The following is a 22,875-nucleotide window of genomic DNA, read 5'->3' on the forward strand; positions in this document are numbered from 1 at the left end:
GCACTAGGTCCCTGTGTTCGCAAACCTGGTCTCGAGAGTGAGCTAGGATCAGCCAGTCGTCGAGATAGTTCAGGATGCGAACCCCGTGTTCCCGAAGGGGAACAAGGGCTGCCTCGACGACCTTCGTAAAGACGCGAGGAGACAGGGCTAGCCCGAAAGGGAGAACCGCGTACTGGTATGCCTGCCCCTCGAAAGCAAACCGTAAGAACGGTCTGTGTCGAGGAAGAATGGAGACATGAAAGTAGGCGTCCTTCAGGTCGATCGCTGCAAACCAATCCTGCGGCCGCACACATTCGAAAATGCGTTTGGCCGTGAGCATCTTGAACGGCATCCTGTGAAGGGAGCGGTTCAAGACGCGCAGGTCCAGGATTGGTCGTAACCCACCGGTTTCCTTCGGTACAATGAAGTAAGGGCTGTAGAAGCCGGACCTCATTTCGGCTGGAGGGACAATCTCGATCGCACCCTTCGCCAGTAGGGTGGCGACCTCCGCTCTCATGACAGGGGCATTGCCACCGACCATTGTGAAGCGGACTCCCCTGAAACGGGGAGGAGATCGCGCGAACTGAATCGCGTAGCCGAGCCTGATGGTCCTCGCGACCCAGCGGGACAGCCTGGGAAGCTCTAACCAGGCTCCCAAAAACTGTACCAGCGGGGTCATGAGGACCACAGACGTACCCTCGGTGGTGCAGCGAGGCGGAATGACCGGCCCAGGCGTGGGTGGCATAGCGGCCCGGTGCGGGGGCACGGTCATTAGCCGCGTCCTGCCAGAGGATGCCAGGGGAGGACCAGCGTCCCACGGGGGCATGCTCTGGCAGGGGTCTGGCGACAGAGGGGGATGAGAGTGGCGAGGCCCGTGAGCGTCGCGCACTGCCATCCGAGAACTCTGTGTGCTCAGAGATGGGTATGTCAGTTCTGTCTTTAACCACATTAGGGTGCTGCCCGTCGAGGGACGAGCAGCGGGGGTGGGAAAACCAAGGATTCTCCCCCGGCCCTCCACCGGGGGAAGGAGCGGCCCTGCTACCGTCTCCTGTACAGAACTGAGAGCCATCTCTGAGCAGCCCGTCTCAGGAGCGCCGCTTGGCCTGGAGTTTAGCGGGGCGCAGGGCTGGAGGGGGCTGTGACGCCTTCCTACGGTTTCCTCCACGAGGCGGCCCAGATGGAGGCTGCTGCTGGGGCGGGGAGGGGGTCCACGGCGGCGAGCGGGCTGAGGCGCCTGTGCCGACGGCTGGAGGGCAGCAGCAGGCCGTCGGGGCAGGACATGTTTGAGAGCCTCAGTCTGCTTCTGGGCAGCCGAGAACTGCTGGGCAAAGTCCTCGACTGCCCCGCCGAAGAGGCCAGCCTGGGATATGGGGGTGTCGAGGAACCGGGTTCGCTCGGCCTCCCGCATATCAGCCAGGTTGAGCCACAGATGTCTCTCCTGGACCACACAGGTGGACATCACCTGACCCAGGGAGCGTGCGGTCACCTTCGTCGCCCGGAGAGCGAGGTCGGTGGCGGCACGCAGCTCATCAAAGAGCCCTGGGTCAGTCCTCCCCTCGTGCATGTCACGCAACATCTGGGCCTGGTAGACCTGGAGTGTCGCCATGGCATGCAGTGAGGAGGCTGCCTGCCCCGCAGCTCTATAGGCCTTCGCCACAAGGGTGGAGGAGAACCTACAGGCTTTAGAGGGGTGCTTTGGGTCACCGCGGGAAGAAGCACTCTGGGGACATAACTGCATGGCCACAGAGCGTTCAACCTGGGGAACCCCAGTGTACCCTTTGACAGCCCCCTGATCGAGAGGAGGAAAGGCGGAGGAGGCCGTCGAGCGATCACGGGAAGACAGGGGTGCCTTCCAGGACCTCGAGACCACCTCATGCACATCCGGGAAGAAAGGAATTGGGGTCGGGCGCTGACGAGGATCAGCGGCCGCACCCAAAAACCAATCGTCCAGCCGCGAGCGCACTGGACCGGGTGGCGGGGACCACTCGAGCCCAATGGCCGCGGCTGCCCGGGAAAGCATGGCCGTCAGCTCGGGATCAGACTCGGGCAATGCTGGGACACCCGAAGGTGGCAGCACAGCCGAATCTTCCTGTCCCTCCATTGACAGTCCACGCAACTACCACTTTCAAGCCCCAGAAAGGTGTAAAGGTACATCATTAAAGTACTCCATGTGACTCCAGTGGTTTAACATCAATTTTATTCAACTACGCGAGTGCTGTGTTTGCAGCAAAAACATTTTTTACCACTTAATTTATAAAATATTCATTTCCAACATGCGTTCATGAGAACATTACAACTCGTGCATGTTGTTAATGCGAGAGCAGATGTTGTTGTGTGATTGTGCATTGAAGATTAATATCTTGTAAATAAAGTTGAGTTAAAATTGTTGTAAAATTGAGGTCAAACCACTGGAGTCACATGGATTACTTGTGATTTCCTTTATACTTTTCCGTGGCTTTGGAAATGGTAGTTGAATAGGCTGTCGATCAAGGGACAGAAATCTCTTAGATTTCATTAAAAATATCATCATGAAGTGTTCCGAAGATGAGCAAAACTCTTACTGGTTTGGACAACATGAGGGTGAATAATTAATGACAGAATACACATTTTTGGATGAATAAAGTCTTTAATTTACTTGGAAATCAGTAAATTCAAGTCTTAATCTAACCAAAATAGTTTCTTGTTTGAGTCACGAAAGTCTAAGATGGTTAAACTTTTTCCACCATAAACTTGCTGTATTTGTAAAACACACATTGTATTGATTGTAATTGGTCTGGTTTTGTGTTGTCTAGGGAACCAGCACTCCAGAATTTTTCGAGAAAGTTGGATCTGCACAGCCTTTTCTTCTCTGTGAAACAACTATGCACTGAACTTTACTGTTAGCAACTGGACACAACTGATCCACTCATATTCTGCAATTGTTTTTCATCTGCTGAATGTTGTTGACTCAAGCACTGCTGTACTGTTGCAAAGTCGAAGGTACTGAATCAACTTCACTGACACAGGACTTACATTCAATGACATGTAAAGGACTTGAGGTATTACAGACCATTTGAATAAGCAGCTTTCATATAATTCTGGTGACAGCAATGCCTATATTGTGCCTTCATCATTTATTTTAAAAGTTAACCTATGATGTAAAGGGGCTTGTTAGTTAATAAAAAACTAGTTTGTAAAAAAGACTGTTTGCATTTTGCCTTTATTTTTAACTTTACAATGAACAGAATTATACTATGATCCCAGACTGAGGTTACAATTTAACTTTCTGGATTGTTTTGAAATAAAGGTTTGAAAGAGTAATATAGAGTGATGTGATTATTTCAAATTGAAGTTGTTCTTTTCAGATTAAATTATTTGTGAGTTTACTTTACAGTTCTTTAAAGTGGCAGATGCAGAACACTAATAAGAAAAACTGGTAACTCCCTTAGTGTTTTTATTTGTAAAAATGTGTTTTATCAACACCAGGATGGTGTAATATTTGACTCCTATAAGGCTGAGAAGACTGTGATTTCCATTCTATTAAAAGTGTTAGATCAACACCAGAACAGTGTAGAATTTTAACTGCACCCAGCTCTGTAACAGTGTTGTTGTTCTCTGCATTGGTGTTAATATTTGACTCTCTTAGTGTTCATATTGTAACACTGTGTCGGTGTTGCGAGAGGCAACACTTTTGAAAGTGTTGAACTAACTCTTTGTGGGTGGTTCCCATATATACACTTTTAAAGTGTTGAAATTAACTCTATTGGTGTTGATTTCCGGATTTCAAATTTACTGTGATGGGTGGTTGCCCTGCACGCATAATAAACAAACTACAGCTGGTCCAAAACACAGCAGCTAGAGTTCTTGGTAAAACCAGGAATTATGACCAAAAATAAAATCTATCTATCTCTCTCTCTCTCTCTCTCTCTCTCTCTCTATATATATATATATATATATATATATATATATATATATATATATATATACAGTTGAAACCAGATATTTACATACACTTCAGAAAAAAAAACTACTTTTATTTCTTTACTGTCATACATTAAATCAGAGTAAACTTTTTCTGTTTTAGTTCAATAAATATTAACATTTTTTTTATGTATTTTTTTGATAACTTTAATCAAAGTCAGAAGTATACATACACTAAGTTTATTGTGTCTTTAAACAAAAAGAAAACTCCAGATGATTCCATTCTGAGCTTAAGAAGCTTCTGATGGGTTAATTGATTCAATTTGAGTTAAAGGACAAGTTCGGAATTTTACACTTAAAGCCCTGTTTACAGATCGTATCTGATGAAATAGAACGGTTAAGATTAAAATTTGGACACATGCTCCTGTCCCGAGAATTTTAGGTTTATTTCGCTTTTGTGGACCTATTTTGCCAAACGCGTCACACCCGTGATTCTTCCGTTGAGAGCTTGAATAATAGACACTCCAGCCCAGTTGGTGGCGATAATGCACCTTTGCCAATTGCAAGCAAACCACGGCACGGGCATTTCATTGAATACACAGAAGAAGCAGAAGAAGAAGCGGCGGAGTATTATTGTAAAGGTGCTGCGGTCTCACAGCACGTCCTATTAAGTCAATGGAGTTGGACAAAAACTACGATAAAACCTGTTGGAATGCATCTTTTTCAGCGATTTTTGATGGAACATATCAGTGAACACCCCCTGACCACTCGGTGAGTTTCACGTCTTTGTAAACGAAAGTTTAATGTGTTTTTAGGACGGAATCTTCCAGTGCATATAGACAACCATTGTGAGGGTGGGGGGGGGAAGCGAAATAAACCTAAAATTCTCGGGACAGCAGCATGTGTCCAAATTTTAATCTTAACCGTTCTATTTCATCAGATACGATCTGTAAACAGGGCTTTTAAGTGTAAAATACCGAACTTGTCCTTTAATTGGTGGCACACCTGTGGATGCATATAAAGGCACACCTCAAACACAGAGCCTCTTTCTTTGATATCATGGGAAAATCAAGAGAAATCAACCAAGACATCAGGAAAAGAATTGTGGACCTCCACAAGTGTGGCTCATCTAGTGATGGCCAAATGAAGCGTTTCGAAGCATTATTGCTTTCTGATAGCCTAGAAATCTAGACACACCCTAGCGGCAGCAAAATTATTTTGCAGCCAGGGTGGGTCTAGCAACTCTCAATAGACCTTTTTGCTGCAAAAACCTAAATTGGGTCAGGCCAATCATGTCGTGTATAGAGTAGGCGGGGGCGGGCTTAACATATGACGACAGAGTTGCGACGGTTCCTGACACTTGAAAACAAAGAATGACGGCTGCTGCGGATGGAGAACAGCGGTCTTTCGAATCGGCTTTGGCCGCAACTCTGGAGGACTTGGAGTTAAGTTTTTCTTTGAGAAAAGAACAAAGAACGGCACTTAAGTCATTCTTAAAAAAAGGAAGATGTGTTCGTAGTTTTGTCGGCCAGATTTAAAAGTTGAATCTATCAACTAACGTTAGCTCTGCTGTTGGGAAAACGCTCTGGTTGGTTGAAGTGCTGTCCTATTGCGTGCAGAGGGAATTTGAAAGACAGCCGTTTATCCCGCCCCTCGGATTGACCGTGTCTATGGTGAGTTGCCAGACTAAACATCTTGATGTACGTCTGGCGTGCCAGGCTAGCTTTCTGATACAATTGTGTTGAAAATGGTTCATTACTCGAAGCTTCATTCAGATAGAAATTGCAGCACCATCTCCTGGTGAAGTAAATGTAATGCAACAAAGCTGACAACCATAAAATGCAAGTAGGCTTATATGTTAACGCCCCATTTATTACGTGTTTACCGAGGCGATCAAAGCTGAAACAGTGTTAGTGCTGTGAAACTCATTTATGTAGGTGAATTTTACAGATACTGATGAATTTTATGAGTTCACCTTGATAATAAAACATTAAGCATGATGTGTGTGTGTGTAATTATTTCTTTAGACAAGGACAGAAGATCAGACCAGCTTAAAAAAAGTTGGAAACCATCACAGAAATACTAATGGTTTCTATTAAAATAACAATATGGAACCATTGGCTTTTACCATTTAAACCACTACAGAACTCTTTTTTGTAGTGTGTTTGGGACATATTCCATTAGGATTTAATGCCCCCACCAATAGAACCCAACACATATCAGTAGAGACCCACAGAGACCACTATAATTCCCATTACAACCAATAAAATTCTCATGAAAACCATTAAATCCAATAGAATTTCGGTAATGGTTTCTATAGTTTTTTTTTTTTTTAGCAGGGCAGTATCATGTGTGAAAGCTTTATCTTGTTTAGCTGTGGGAAGCAGAACTCTTAACTTGTTAACTGGTGGGACTGATATTTTTGTATGTTGAAAAGGATGTGCTTGTGTAACTGGTTGTACTTGTATAATGTAGCAGAGGGTTTTTGAAGTTTCTGTCTTTGATACATATTTTTATGCAACAATGTTCATATGTTCTCTAATTAATAATAAAAAAATGTGGCAGAGGGTGTGCTTTGGGTACATGCAGAAGGCTTAGACAAAGTGTTCATTAAATGGTATGGTTTTTATTCAGAAATATTATTTTCTTTGTCTTTGGTGAAAGGTGATATATATTTTTTTTTAAAACAATTTCACCAGCTTTAGAGACACCGACTACTGCAACCCACAGTGTTGCCATGGTTTGGCTTCACTTTTATAAGAAATACAGCCGCCAGGTTTCAAACCTGTCAACACTGGATTGGGCTGTCAAAGCAGTCAGGTGGTTCACTACAGGAGTGAACCAGTGTGTTTGCTTCAGAAGTCATTTTCACGTGACTAGCGACGTAATGATACAAGCTCCGAAGCAGTGGTTCATTGCAAGGACCGTTCGAGTTTGAAGCAAGCTTCGGAGTGTCGGTGTCAGACGTAACATCACTAGGCTCATCCTTAGGTGCAATTTCCAGATGCCTGAAGGTCCCATGTTCATCTGTTCAGACAATAATACGCAAGTATAAAAAACATGGGAATGTACAACCATCATACCGCTCAGGAAGGAGACGTCCCAGAGAGGAACGCTTTTTGGTACGAAATGTGCGAATCAATCCCAGGACAACAGAAAAAGACCTTATGAAGATGCTAGCTTTAACTGGTAAGACAGTGTCATTATCCACAGTAAAACAAGTCCTGTACCACCATGAGCTAAAAGGTTACTCTGGGAGAAGAAAGTCATTACTTCAAAACCACCATAAAAAAGCCAGACTATAGTTTGCAACTGCACTTGGGGACAAAAATCGTAATTTCTGGAGACATGTCCTGTGGTCTGACGAAACAAAAATTTAACTGTTCGGCCATAATGATAAACGGTATATTTGGAGGAAAAAGGGCGAAGCTTTGAAGCCTCGGAACACCATCCCAACTGTGAAGTATGGGGGTGGTAGTATAATGTTGTGGGGCTGCTTTCCTGCAGAAGGGACTGGTGCACTTCACAAAATAGATGGCATCATGAGAAAATAAAATTTTGTGGATATATTGATGCAACATCTGAAGACATCAGCCAGGAAGTTAAAGCTTGGGCGCAAATGGGTCTTCCAAATGGACAATGACCCCAAGCATACCTCCAAATTAGTTACAAAGTGGCTTAAAACCTGTTAAGCTGCAGCCCCACTTTTGAAAAATCCCCAGAAATGACATACCCAAACTGAAACACATACAGTTCATGAACCCTTTGTACTAAAAGCACAAGTATGATCTCATTTGAAAGCTGACACCTGGTAGTTTATTGTAAATGTAGAATTAATTATTGTCATAATGATTTTTTTTTTTTAAATAGCTTCAAAGTTGGCACTGTAGCAATATAGAAATGCACTGCAGCTAAAGCCATATGTGTGACCATGTTATATTTAAAATCTGAAAATGATAAGTCTAAAACTCTGTATTTAGTTAAATGTTTTTCAAGATCATGTCAAATTACTTTATTTTGATTAGACTCTAAAAATGCTACTGATGTTTAGTCATCATCTAAGTCATCTATTCAGTCTATTGTTTTGTGGTGCAAACGAGCCCCATTCAGTCTCAGTCTCCCCAGTACACATTCACACACCTCTCCAGCCTGGTTATGGCTCTAAATATGCATATCTTTTGTCTGCATTATAGTTACTAACGACTGGCTATTCACAGGCTATACATAGGGTTTCAATCCCTAATTTATTTTATCAAAGTTCTCACTTACATTTGAAACTGTATCAAATGCACTAAAACTTTTCAGTAAGCATAAGTTACCTATTTAGAAAAAAAATCATAAAAGAATAACTTCTAGGTGGCAGGTGCACCTGAGCTAGCTAGCATGTTAGCTTAGCACACCATCAATACACGACCATTTATGAGATTAAAACCATGTTTGTGCTCCAAACTTACTTTATAACGCAAGTCGAGTGTTTTAAATAATCTTCTATGATCTAATTTGGCTTCAGATAAAAAAAAAAATCAGACAGAAAATATATTATTTATAGTATTATGAACGATGATAGTCTATATCGATTAGCATTACATTATAAATATAATCTATTATTATAAAAATACCTGGCATTGCTTGAAGAACACAGGCAAATCAAATATCATTGCAATCATGTTTATTGTCTTCAAAACGTCTGTATCTGCATATTACAGCGATCTCTGTGTTAGCTTTGTGTGTAGCTGCTATCAGTGACGTCCTGGAATGTCACATGATTATGTCTCTTCTTCATGTTCCATATATGGAGTATTATTGTGCGTATAGCGCCCTCATACGGTGGCCGAGAGGTGCAAAACAAATCACAATTACAAAAACAAAATAACAATTAAGAAAACAAAATAACAATTCAGAAAACAAAATAACAATTCAGAAAACACAACGACAATTTAGAAAACAAAATAACAATTCAGAAAACACAATGACAATTCAGAAAACAAAATAACAATTCAGAAAACACAACGACAATTCAGAAAACAAAATAACAATTCAGAAAACACAACGACAATTCAGAAAACAAAATAACAATTCAGAAAAAACAAAACGACAATTCAGAAAACACAACGACAATTCATACAAAACGGAAAAGGTAGGTATATTTTGAGAATGACATACTTATCGCTGAATGGACGAGACACCTGTCAATCAAGCCAGAACCGGAATCAAGCGATACTGGAAGTATCCTTACTGTTTATGGAAGTACCGAGGATAGAAAATCGTACCCATCAACGTGCCAAAGATAGTTCGGTCCCATGGAGTGATAGGTACGCCTAACGAATCTACGACGTGTCCTTTGTGGGTTGAGTTCTTGCAGCAGCCGCATAATGTCATCACGTTTAACACGCAACTTCTGAAGAAGTACTAACAACTGTCCTGGTCCACACAGCTTTTAATGTCGTGGTATGTCGAAAAATGAAATAAAAGAGAGCGCTGCAGTGATGGCTTCTTTGTCGGTGTATTTACTCAGAATGAAGCATAAGAGAATATGCATATAACAAAAGCTCAAAACATACATTCTCAACATGTATATCACTTTTTTTTCCTTTTTTTTTTTTACAGTAATGACTCGTTGTAGACATAAGTGACTTTAAACATTCCATCACACTAGAGGGAAAAATATGATCAACAAGCTATTTTGTGCAGTTCTCGTGCTCTAGCCCCAAAATGACGTGTGGCATTTACAGCTGGTAGTAACACTCTAATCTCGTGCTTTTTACAAACACAATAAGACTGAAACAACATCATGTACTCTCATACACTCAAATAACATCGACATAATGACCATTTATAATGAATAGCGGGCTATCGCGCTAATCGCGAAACACTCATGCTAACCATGTACTCAGGCATACTAAACTCATGACACACTATTAATATAGTAAATATTATGTGGTATGTCGCCAGCATGTCCATAATCACGGCACAGAATGTCCTTCTTCAAAGTAATGTTTAATGTGTTCCATTTTCGCCATACTGTCTATGATTTTCGCATAGCAAAACAAAGTTGATCACAAATTTCTTGATTGGCAGGTGTCTCGTCCAATCAGTGATAAGTATGTCATTCTCAAAATATACCTACCTTTTCCGTTTTGTATGAATTGTCGTTGTGTTTTCTGAATTGTCGTTGTGTTTTCTGAATTGTTGTTTTGTTTTCTGAATGGTTATTTTGTTTTCTGAATTGTTATTTTGTTTTCTGAATTGTCGTTGTGTTTTCTGAATTGTTGTTTTGTTTTCTGAATTGTTATTTTGTTTTCTGAATTGTTATTTTGTTTTCTAAATTGTCGTTGTGTTTTCTGAATTGTTATTTTGTTTTCTGAATTGTTATTTTGTTTTTTGAATTGTTATTTTGTTTTTGTAATTGTGATTTGTTTTGCACCTCTCGGCCACCGTACCCTCAGGCTATTGGTATGAATTGAAAACACAGCACATCTCAGTAAGAAGCGCTCATAATGATTACATCGACGCATTTGGGTATAAATTCAATAAATATTATTCCTGTCTATAGAAATATGATGTGAATCTATGAGAATATATCAATATTTCTCCAAGTCTGCACATTTTTTAGCTAAAAGCCCTGAGGGACGTTGTTTTGTGAAGCACTGTCATGACGACAGCACAGAGTTTTTTTTTTATGAATGGACCAGCTGACGCTCATAATTCATATTAAAGGTTTCGACGCATTTTTTCATTTCATAACTCCTGACACAAATTAAGACATAACTGTCACAATAAGTTTCTCAGAATACAATAGTTGTCAAATACTGAAACTTGAGTCTTATATCTTTTTAATGATGTATAGTTTGTCAAGATATAACATTAAATCTAATAGTAACTTTGAACTAAATAAATAAAAAAAACGCTTCAGTGCGCCGACGCACTGGTGAAGCTTAACAGGTTAAGGACAACAAAGTCAAGGTATTGGAGTGGCCATCACAAAGCCCTGATATCAATCCCACAGAAAATTTGTGGGCGGCACTGAAAAGGCGAGTGCGAGCAAGAAGGCCTACAAACCTGACCCAGTTACATCAGTTCTGTCAAGAGGAGTGGGCCAAAATTCCAGCAAACTATTGTAGAAAGCTTGTGGAAGGATACCCAAAACGTTTGGCCCAAGTGAAACAGTTTCGGGGCAATTCTACCAAATACTAAGGAAGTGTATACTTCTGACTTTGATGAAAGTTATCAAAAAAATACATAAAAATGATTGCTCGCTCGATTCTGACACTTAACAAATGCAAAAAATATGTTAATATTTATTGATCTAAAACAGAAAAAGTTTACTCTATTTTAATGTATGACAGTAAAGAAATAAAAGTTTTTGTGTTTTTTTCTGAAGTGTATGTAAATATCTGGTTTCAACTGTATAAATATATATATATATATATATATATATATATATATATATATATATATATATATATATATATATATATATATAAATGAACCTGTGATGTTATTTTCTTCTGGAAACAAACTTCTTTGCATTATTTTCCTGTTATCTCTGTAAAGCTGCTTTGAAACAATCTGAATTGTAAAAAGCGCTATATAAATAAATGTGACTTGACTTGACTAAACAAACTACAGCTGGTCCAAAACGCAGCAGCTAGAGTTCTTACCAGAACCAGGAAGAATGACCATATCAGCTTGGTTCTGTCAACACTGCATTGGCTCCCTATTAAACATTGTATACATTTTTAAATATTGCTGATTACTTACAAAGCAGTAAATGGTTTAGCTCCCCAGTACTTGAGCGAGCTCTTAACACATTATAGTTCTTCACGTCTATTGCGATCTCATAATTCCAGCCAGTTGATAATACCTAGAATATCAAAATCGACTGCTGGCGGTAGATCCTTTTCCTATTTAGCACCAAAACTTTGAAACAGTCTTCCTAACATTGTCCGGGAAGCACTCTGTCAGTTCAAATCTAAAAACACATCTCTTTGACCTAGCATACACATAACACATTATAGACTTGTGTTAATGTTAGGAACCGGGAACACTTCCCATAAATCCTGCTGTACTTGTTACATCATAAGAAGGATGGCGTCTATTGCTGAGTCCCAATTCGCATACTATCCGTCCTAAATAGTATGCGAAACGTCTCGGGTTACGTATGTAACCCTCGTTCCCTGAGTAGGGAACGAGACGCTGCATCGATACTCGATACTTTGGGGAATGCCTTCGGCATGAAGCGTCTGAAGTCAACTATGGAACTATTCCAATCTTGATTGGTGCAACGTCACCCGTGACGTCGCATGTGACGGTGATCCGGAAGCTACAAAAGGGTCACAGGAACCAGGAAATGTTAGCTTCTAATTGGTCAAAGCAAGTCGTTCTCAGGGGCGCGAAAAGTGTGGCCGAGGGATGCAGCGTCTCGTTCCCTACTCAGGGAACGAGGGTTACATACGTAACCCGAGACGTTCCCTTTCGTAAAGGGAACTCCCGCTGCATCGATACTCGATACTTTGGGGAACGAATACCCACGCCGCCACACTGAGAGAAAACGCCCTGGTGTAAAGCATCTGGCACACTCACGGACGATAGAATGAGTAGAGGGCAGATCCCAACTAGCTTGTCATAAGATTTGGTGCAAGAAGGGGAGGTCTGGAGCCGGAGGCTCGACTGACCTCATGGATGGGAGCCCCAGACCGTAGAAAATATTAGATGAGAGGTGAAGGCAAAAGCGCACCTTGTACTTCAAATATAAGTGGTTTTAGATAACCAACTGTACTCTTAATAAAGGGAATAGCTCCTAACCCTTGATGCATAACTAGATGGACTGACTCCTCTCAGCCTAAGGCCTAATGTAGGAACCTCAAAGGCTACGACCTTGACCATCCGACACATGCGATGGAGGATGGAATACCCGAAGAATCTTAACATTGCCTACAGGTACCTCAGTACCGGGCAAAAATAACGTTGAGTGGCTCCCACGCTAGCAAGTAAGAGGGGGCAGCACCACCACTCTTCCAGGGAGTAAGACGAGCAGGAAGCAGACTCAATAGATTCTCCTATATATACTTATATATCTCAAATATATATTCGTATACCTCACCCACAGGACATGATGGGTGCCAGGGATAACCCATCAGCCTGATGCCAATAGGCTGGATGAAAAGGATTCATCCTCCAATCTACAGGAACATGGAGTTTCAGTGGGAACGTCCTTTCGAGAACACCCTTAGAGGCTTGCGGAGGGCACTGAGGCCGCCACAGAGGCCCTAAGCATGAACAGGAGATCCCGTTAGAGAGCGGGATGGAACACCAGTACTGAAGCCAGTGGGCAGTAATAAACTGGGTTCAATGCCCTCCCTAACTTAATTGTTTAGTTCCTAGTAGAGTGGGGTTCTAGTATGGATGTCCTGACCACCTCGGTGGAAAGGGCAACCTAATTATGGGTGGGACCCCCTCAGGGGCCAGACCCATAGTCTCCATTACTCTGGTCGGGGATGAAATAATGTACCATCAGCCTGAGACAGAAGATCTCTCCTAATAGGAATTTTCCATGGAGAACTCTCCAAGAGACTAATAAGGTCCGAAAACCAAATTCGGGCCTGCCAGTACGGAGCTACAAGGAGTAGTCTCACTCCGTACCTCCTGACCCTTTCTAGAACCCCAGGGAGCAGAGCGATCGGGGGAAAAGTGTACAGATGTGACCTCGGCCACATCTGTACCATGGCATCCAAGCCCAAAGGAGCTGGATGTGAGAGAGAGTACCAGAGCGGGCAATGAGAGTTCTCATGATAAGCGAAACAGGTCAACCTCCGCCCGGCCAAACTCTCTCCATATAAGCTCAACCACTTCAGGGTGGAGCCGCCATTCCCCGGGCCTCAGCCCCTGCCTCGACAGGATGTCTGCTCCCATATTATCAACCCCAGGAATATAAATAGATCTGATGGAGAGAAATTTGTCCTGGGACCAAAGAAGAATTTGATGCGCCAGTCTACAAAGAGGGCGAGATCTCAATCCTCCCTTGGCAGTTGATATAAGAGACCACCGACATATTGTCTGTCCTAACAAGAACATGATGGCCTCTGAGGTCTACAAGGAAGTGCCTCAGGGCAAAAATACGGCCAACATCTCCAAGCGATTAATATGCAATGTGAGATGATGGTATTTCCAAGTACCTCGGGTGTAACAGCCCTCCATAACCGTACCCCAGCCCGTTAGGGACGCATCCGTGGTCAGAGTTTTTCTCTCACATGGTGCTCCCAAAACCGGGCCCTGAGACAGGAACCATGGTTTCTTCCATACGACAAGAGAACGAAGGCATCTGCGCGTAACTCTGATCGTACGAAAAGGGTTTCCCAGAGGACAAAAACCCTTGTTCCTGAGCCACCACTGCAAGGCCCTCATATGGAGCAGACCAAAGGGTACTACCGTGGAAGCTGCAGCCATAAGACCCAAAACTCCTTGAAAGTGTTTGACAGTGATAGCCTGGCCTAACCTAATACTCTTCAATGTGTTTAAGATAGTATTTATACGAGCAGGAGACAATTGTGCCCGCATCGTGACTAAGTCCCACTCTACTCCCAGGGACGTAGTCCTCTGAAGAGGAGTTAAGGAACTTTCCTTCACATTGAGTCTCAACCCCACACACCTCAGATGACGCAAAACAACATCTCGATGTTGAATTGCTAGTTCTTTTCGACTGAGCCAAAATGAGCCAGTCATCTATAAGATACGGACCCCCTGAAGTCTCAATGGAGCAAGGGCCGTGTCCATACATTTAGTGAAGGTGCGAGGGGATAAGGCTAGGCCGACTGGAAGAGTCCAGAACTGATGCGCTTTTCCCCCCAAAAGCGGATCTCGGAAACTTCCTGTGATAGGGTTAGAAGGGAAAGAGGAGTTAAGGAGCTTGTGGATCTATCAAGACAGACCAGTCCTCGGAGCTGGTCTGACTGACAGTCGGTAACTTGAATCTGAACCCCCTCGGAGGTTGATCCAGTACCATGAGATCCAAAATAAGGCCTAACTCCCCCCCTCATAGGAACTATGAAGTGCCAGCTGTAGAACCCAGGCTCCCGTAACCATTTTTTCTCTTTTTCTTTTAGGAAGAGCCCACTTTGAGGTTTCCTGTGTTAAGAGGGACTAGACTTCCTGTTCCAAGAACCGACCCTGCTCGGGGCTGGCCGACATGTGAACCACCCTTAGTAGATAATATTTGTATATTAGCTCCACTGTAAGCAGGACCCCCTAGGATATATTTTGAAGACCCCTCGGGGTGTCTAAATATGCCATTATGGGGACCAGTCCCTCGAGACTGGCCTCGGCTATAAATTTCCAAATGGCTTCGGTGACCTGAAGCAGCTAACTGGCAGGAACTAACCGAAATATGCTCTCTACAGACCTCCTGAGAGACGGCGAACTCGACAGGGCCGCAACGTCATCGGGCAGATACTGCGATTTGTGTTCGCTGGAAGCCGATGTGTCCCGAAGCGCCATCGGCGGCAGGAAGCAAACATCGATTTCCTAAGGGCTGCATAAGGGGGCGAGACTCCTGTACTCGCTCTCCTGGGGGAATGCCCATAAGGGTCTGCGTGTTACGACAAGACCTCTTAGTTGAAGCCATCTTAGCCCGAGAGACAGTCCTCAGACCTGTCTTCGGTATGGAGTGCTTCGTGCGAGAATGTTTCTTCTGGCCCCAAGCCTTATACGGGGGGGCACGAGAGGAAACCTTCTCAAAATATGAGGAGCTGGCGGCTGTCCCATGAGGCTGCCCCCTGGCAGCAACCCCATGAGACCTGGACTGACAACTGGGGATAGCTGATTGTCGCTCTGCCTCCTGAAGCCTCTCGACAACGGATCTTGCCGCGTCGCCAAAGAGGCCGGAAGGTGAAAGGGGAGCATCGAGAAGGAAAGCCCTGTCTTTCTCCCCGATCCACAAGCGATTAAGCCATAAATGTCTCTCTGAGACGACTAGTGCTGCCATAGAACGGCCAATAGCACGGACCGTCTCTTTAATAATACGGAGAGATAAGTCAGCTACTCTATGAAATTCAGTAATACCATTGAGTGAGACCTCCCAGTTATCATCCACCTGCTTGAGGAGGTCAGCCAGATATGCCTGTAATAACCCCATTGTGTGTGGGCATGCACCGGCTCGACCCACCGCCATATATGCTTTCCCTAACAAATTCGATGTACGAGATTTGGAGGGAAGTATCTGAGCTATCAGGGGTGACGCAATGTCGGGGAGAAAATATTTCGCAAAATATTCCTCAACCCGAGCCATCACCTCATAACCATTTTCATTAGATTCCCTAATGGATGAGTAAATATATACATGGGGGGGGAAATAATTGAGATGAAAATGGATTTTTCCACGATCTCGATACCTCAGTATGGAGATCAGTGAAAAAAGGGAAGGCTCTGACACGAAGATTGTGACTGGGTCTGCAGGAAGCGCTCATTCATTTTATTTTTCTTAGTCGCTTCCTGCTTATTATATGGCCATTTAACATTTAATTTAACCACTGCCCAGATTACAACCTCCAGCAACTCCTCACTAACGGGAATATGGGGTGGCGAATCCCCATATCCACGTGATTCAGTGTTGATAAATAATATCTAACTCCTCGGAGCCAGATAAATCAAACGCTGTGTCTTTAACACGGTCGGAAGAAGCCGCAGCGCGGGCTTCCGAACCGTGCGCGAGACCAGTGGAGCTGGTTAATAAACACTGAGAAAGGGTCGCAACCGTCTCAGTATCATATGCCAGCCCCACGTGCGAATCCCATGCATACAAGTAGCGCGCTGCCTCAACAGACGCGGGACCTGATGCACTGGAAACGCGAGCCTGATCTATTTGATCGAATCAAACGCTCTGTCTTTAACACGGTCGGAAGAAGCCGCAGCGCGGGCTTCCGAACCGTGCGCGAGACCAGTGGAGCTGGTTAATAAACACTGAGAAAGGGTCGCAACCGTCTCAGTATCATATGCCAGCCCCACGTGCGAATCCTATGCATACAAGCGGCGCGCTGCCTCAACAGACGCGGGACCTGATGCACTGGAAACGCGAGCCTGATCTAATTGATCGAACAAGCTCAAACGGGAGCGGAGCTTTTTCATTGAAAACAGTTTGCACAGACAGCGCCCTCGAGCACCGCCCGTGCATGCTCCACTCCCAGACAAACCACACAAAGCGAGTGTGTGTCACCCTCGCTTAAATAACGTGGGCAAGGGGACGCACACTGCCTGAATAGCTTCTCCTTTATTCACCATAAATAATACTCTTTTCACGGGACAGACAACACCAAATAGAACAGACAAGATGACATAGAGCGCTTGCTGAAGACCAGAAGCTAACATTTCCTGGTTCCTGTGACCCTTTTGTAGCTTCCGGATCACCGTCACATGCGACGTCACGGGTGACGTTGCACCAATCAAGATTGGAATAGTTCCATAGTTGACTTCAGACGCTTCATGCCGAAGGCATTCCCCAAAGTATCGAGTATCGATGCAGCGGGAGTTCCCTTTACGAAAGGGAACTAGAATTAGTACGTCCCAAATCGTAGTATGTTGAAATGAGTATTCCAAAGATACCCGGATGGTCTACTATTTCCGGTTAGAATTCGAAGTGCAGATCAATGCACACTCTAACGGCTAATATTGCCCACAACCCATTGCGTGCGGGAGGGAGGAGCTTTGCGGTGATGATGGTGATGTAAACATGGCAGTCGGATGCAGCAACGGAGATGCGCCCTCAGTTTTTAAGAATTCAAATGTTTAACCCTAATTAAAGTTATATTTTGTCGTCTCGTAATATTAATGGGTTTATGTTGTGCCAAAAAAGTACCGGGTTTATCTTGTAGAGTCCGATGAAGATACTGAGCGCCTCATTGCAGGCTACAAAACAATAAATAAAAAGGCTCTAGTACAGTGTCATGCAAGTGTCTTTTTTATGTATTTCTTTTGATGTTTCTGTCTGACTTATTTGTAGTAATACTGTGGCTGTACAAATGTTAACTTTATCAGTCCAACCAAAGAAACATGGTTACTACACTTTTACTATAGTAAAAGCATGGTTCATTTTCATCGGGGTATTTTTAAGTATTATACTTAAGTATAAAATACGTTAAACAATAGTTACACTATAAACTTTAAATATTTTAACTCAGAAAATAAGTAGCTTTCATTACACTGTCACATTTGCACATGAACGTCAGAACCAGCCGCCTCACAAACAACCTGCGTTTGGTTGATCTACGACGACGCCCTGCTTCACTCCTCAATTTGGTAAACACATTAAAAATGTATTGTGGAAAAAAGATGGGAATAGTAAATAAAATTATATTGGATATATAAGAATGAATGAAATGTTAAATGTTTTGTTAACAGTCGCGGTGTGCGTAACTAGGCAACCACGTTCTCGTTTACGTTGCATGACGTCATCGAAGTATGTCCCAGAACGTGCATACTCTTTTGCTACACACTCAAAAGTATGTACTTTTTCATCACAAAAAAAGTACATACTTTTAGGTCGTAGTATAAGTAGGCGAATTGGGACTCAGCCTATGTCACCGGGTGACGAAGGCGGAACTAAAAATCAGCGCGTGATTCCCTTGGGGAGCACTTCCGGGGCAACACCAAGAGAGAGAGAGAGAGAGAGAGAGAGAGAGAGAGAGAGAGAGAGGGGGGGGGGGGGGGAGGGAGAGAGAGAGAGAGAGAGAGAGAGGGGGAGGGAGGGAGAGAGAGAGAGAGAGAGAGAGAGAGAGAGAGAGAGAGAGAGGGGGGGGGGGAGGGAGAGGGGGGACCATTATCTGGAAAGAAGTTAAGTACATGATTCCAATTGCTACAGAAGTACTGCGTCTGTGTTCATGGAGGCATTGTGATTTACTGGAGGGCTCGTACCTGTTTGCTGTTTCTCTCTTTTGTGTGTTTGCAGTTGGCGATTTGAAGGCACATTTATTTTCTCGTATAAGTTTCATGCAGTCAGAATAACGTCACACACCCCCCCCCCCCCCCCTCCTCCCCCCCTCCTGTCTGAATACGAGCTACTGATGGAGTGACCCAGGCTGAATGGAGTGAAGGCTTAAATCCACTGTGAGGTATTTGTAGAATTGCAGTACTTACAAATTGAAGTGTTCATGTGTGGAATTGTGGAGTGATTAATGCATGCATAAGTGTGAGGAAGTTTGACATACCCTGCAGCTCCAAATCCTTCCTGGGAACATCCAGCCCTCTGGGCGTGGGGAGCGTTCTAAAATTTGACTGTGTATAGATGTGTGCAGGTGCCCATTCACCCCCAGCCTGGAGAAACAGAGAAAACTAGTTACTCACGCCGCCTTGAGTTTCCCGACCTCAAAGACTGCTACCTCCTGAGCTCCCTGGTTGTTCTGAAGACCCCGTACCTCCGGTATTTCGAGCGAAGATACGAAGGCAGCAAGCTCTTCCCGCTGCTCTGAGTTACTCACCTGAAGATCCTCGTAGTCTGAGCATCCTGAACTCCACCGCTGTCCTGAAGAAACCGAGCAAGCCAGCTCCTCCCGCTGCTCTGGGTTGCTCACCTGAAGATCCTCTTAGTCCGAGTATTCTGAGCTCCACCGCTGTCCTGAGGAAACCGAGAAAGCCAGTCGCCCACACTGTTCTGAGTTACTCACCTGAAGAATCCTGGTATCTTGAGTATCCCGAGCTCCACTGCTGTCCTGAAGAAACAGAGCGAGCCAGCTCCTCCCGCTGCTCTGGGTTGCTCACCTGAAGATCCTTGTAGTCCGAGCATCCTGAACTCCACCGCTGTCCTGAGGAAACAGAGAAAGCCAGTCGCCCACGCTGTTCTGAGTTACTCACTTGAAGAATCCTGGTATCCAGAGTATTTCGAGCTCCACTGCTGTCCTGAAGAAACAGAGCGAGCCAGTTCCTCCCGCTGATCTGGGTTGCTCACCTGAAGATCCTCTTAGTCCGAGTATTCTGAGCTCCACTGCCGTCCTGAGTAAACAGAGAAAGCCAGTCACTCATGCTGCTCTGAGTTATCTACTTGAAGACCCTCATATTCAGAGTATTCTGCGTTTTACCGCTGTCCTGAAGAAACAGAGCGAGCCAGCTCCTCCCGCTGCTCTGGGTAACTCGTTTGAAGAGCCTTGGGGGCCGAGCATCCTGAGCTCCCTGGTCGCTCTGAAGAAGAGAAAGAGCTTCTGTTCTCCATGCTGATGCTATTTTAAGTATGTTTTAATATCCAATAAAGTCAACTGATTTATCTTATCTCGTGTCCTGCCTTGTGGTGTTCCCTTGGTGTAGCTCCTCAGAGTGGTAGTTTAGATTAGATTAGATTAGATTCAACTTTATTGTCATTACACAAGTACAGGTACAAGGCAACGAAATGCAGTTTAGGTCTAACCAGAAGTGCAATAGCAGCAAGTGCAGGATATACAGTGGTTCCATAAGTGCAGAACATGGATATGTACTGAATAAATATAGAGTTAAATACTATTATAAACAGAATTTTACAGATAGATTGTACTATGAATATAATATACAGATAACTATTACTGTGAACAGAATTTACAGCTAGATATGTACTGAATATAATATACAGATGGCTATTACTATAAACAGATTTTTTACAGATAGATCTGTACAATGAACATAATATACAGATGGTTATTACTATAAACAGAGTATACAGGTGAATATGTGCTATGAATATATATACAGATGGCTGTTACTATAAACAGAATGTGAGCATAATATATAGATGGCTATTACTATAAACAGAGTTTTACAGATAAATATATGTAATAAGTTAGGCTAAGATGAGCAGTATAACAATGGATTTAAAGTAGTGCAAATAAAGTTTGTAAACAATTGGTACTGTATAAATAAACAGTCGGCAGTGCAAATTGAGCATATTCCAGTCAAGATAAGTAGGTAAGTAGTGCAAGATGCATATGTAAACAGTTGTTACTATAAGTTGTTACTACTCAGAGTGGTAGTTGGTACGGGTGGTGGGCTACTGGGCTCTATCTCCACCCCGGCCGGTGACATCTACGCTAATATTAGTCTCTCTGTTTATCTCGAGGTTTACTGCAGTCCGCCAGATCCAGGCCGTATCCAGATCTGATAAAGGACCTGCATCTGGTGTTAGGGGGTAACAGTTTAGGACCCAAGGAGCAGATGTTTGAAAGAGTCAAAATTATAATAAATTGAAGAAAAGTTTTACTGAAGATAATTTGCAGTTTCATTCTAAGAGGTCAGCTTCAAGACTCACACGAGAGTTTGTAGGCCACCCTGCTTACAGTTACAAAGATCACAGCAGTTATACCCTACACCGAAGGTCTAAGCAACATCCTTGCTTCCGGTTGCAGTAGATAAACATAGTAATTTTCCACACATACAGATAGACTGAAGCATATCTCCATCTATTATGCAGCTGACACTCGGACCCTGAAGTTAGGCATGTCGTGACCTTCCAGGTCGCAGATTTCGGTTGCTGGGCGCCAGCATGTCCAGAACAACAACTCAGTCAATCTCCAATAATGCCAGTGGTTCCTTAACCTGTAACCAAGAAGACTAACACCGACACACAGCTTCCTCAAGGTTGGATTTGGCCAGGCTCTAACTATAAACAGGAGAGTATTCTCAAAACATCAAGATAATACGTTCTTTCTCTTAAGGATAGGACACTTTAGTCTAACTGGAAAGTAAGGCTTCAACTGAGAAATGGTCTCTTAAATTATAGACTTCAATGACCCCTGTGACTTGTAGTCGTCAGGGTACCCTAGAAAAACAGATGTATGTATTGACACATGTTAAAGACTTTTCTTAAACAATACATCTTTCCATATTTCATTACTGGAAGCCGGGCTAAATAAGCAAGCACTGTTACTGTATTTATATCAAATACAGACATTAGAGAATACATGAAAATAACTTTTCAGTAATCACACTCGTAACATCTATAACAAAGTAAAATCTCACAAGCCTAGAGAAGTCATTCAACTCATGTGATATTTAGAAGGAAAAATATTGATTTATATCTTGATTTTAATCACTCATTGCATATACATTTAAGCAGCAGTGGATTCCAAAATCCATCCCCTTCACTGGACCCGACGACAACCCAGTCCTGAAGTGAACTTTTAAGTCCTGAAGACAACTAGTCTCTCCCCTGTGAAGGCCTTCTTCCCTTCCCTTTACCTCTGTACAGATAAAATCAAAACTAACTTTAGCTGGACAACAACTTTATTCTAGAGATGCTGTAAAGCCAAAACAATCTCTGTTACTGTAATTTCCTATTATCACTGTAAAGCTGCATCGAAACAATCAATATTGTTAAAAGCGCTATATAAATAAAGGTGACTTGACTTGACTTGACTTCTAATTCGTGACCAGTGTTTTGTTTTGCTCTATCCTCTGTGCTTTCGCATTCATCAATGCGTCATGTCAAGGGTTACTCTTTCGCCGTAAAACAATGAATACGACTGTCGGAAGCTAGTTATTTTAGTTGATATTTTTCTTACACAAACGTATCGCTTCATTTTAGAAGGCCTTTATTAACCCCCAGGAGCCATGTGGATTACTTAAATAATGGATGGATGCACTTTTTTGGGCTTCAAATTTTGGCATCCCATTCACTGCCATTATAAAGCTTGGATTAGCCAGGAAATGTTTTCATATAACCCCGATTGTATTCGACTGAAAGAAGAATGTCATATACACCTAGGATGGCTTGAGGGTGAGTAAATCATGGGGTAATTTAATTTTTTGGGTATACTTTCCCTTTAAGTAGAGAAGTTTAGATAAATGGGTTTAGGTGATTAATCTAACCTGACCAAAAGATTTTTAAGAATAAAAATAAATGTATTCAATGTTATCCACATTATATTTTATCTGCAACAGCATTATGAACTTTTGTAAAGATACATTTGGTCATTTACTTTTAAATCCATCAATATGCACAGGATTCCACAGTCAATATTGATGAATATGCAACAACTGTTACTGATATAT

This window comes from Leuciscus leuciscus (genome assembly GCF_965113295.1).
Source record: "Leuciscus leuciscus genome assembly, chromosome: 6".
Taxonomy (NCBI): domain Eukaryota; kingdom Metazoa; phylum Chordata; class Actinopteri; order Cypriniformes; family Leuciscidae; genus Leuciscus; species Leuciscus leuciscus.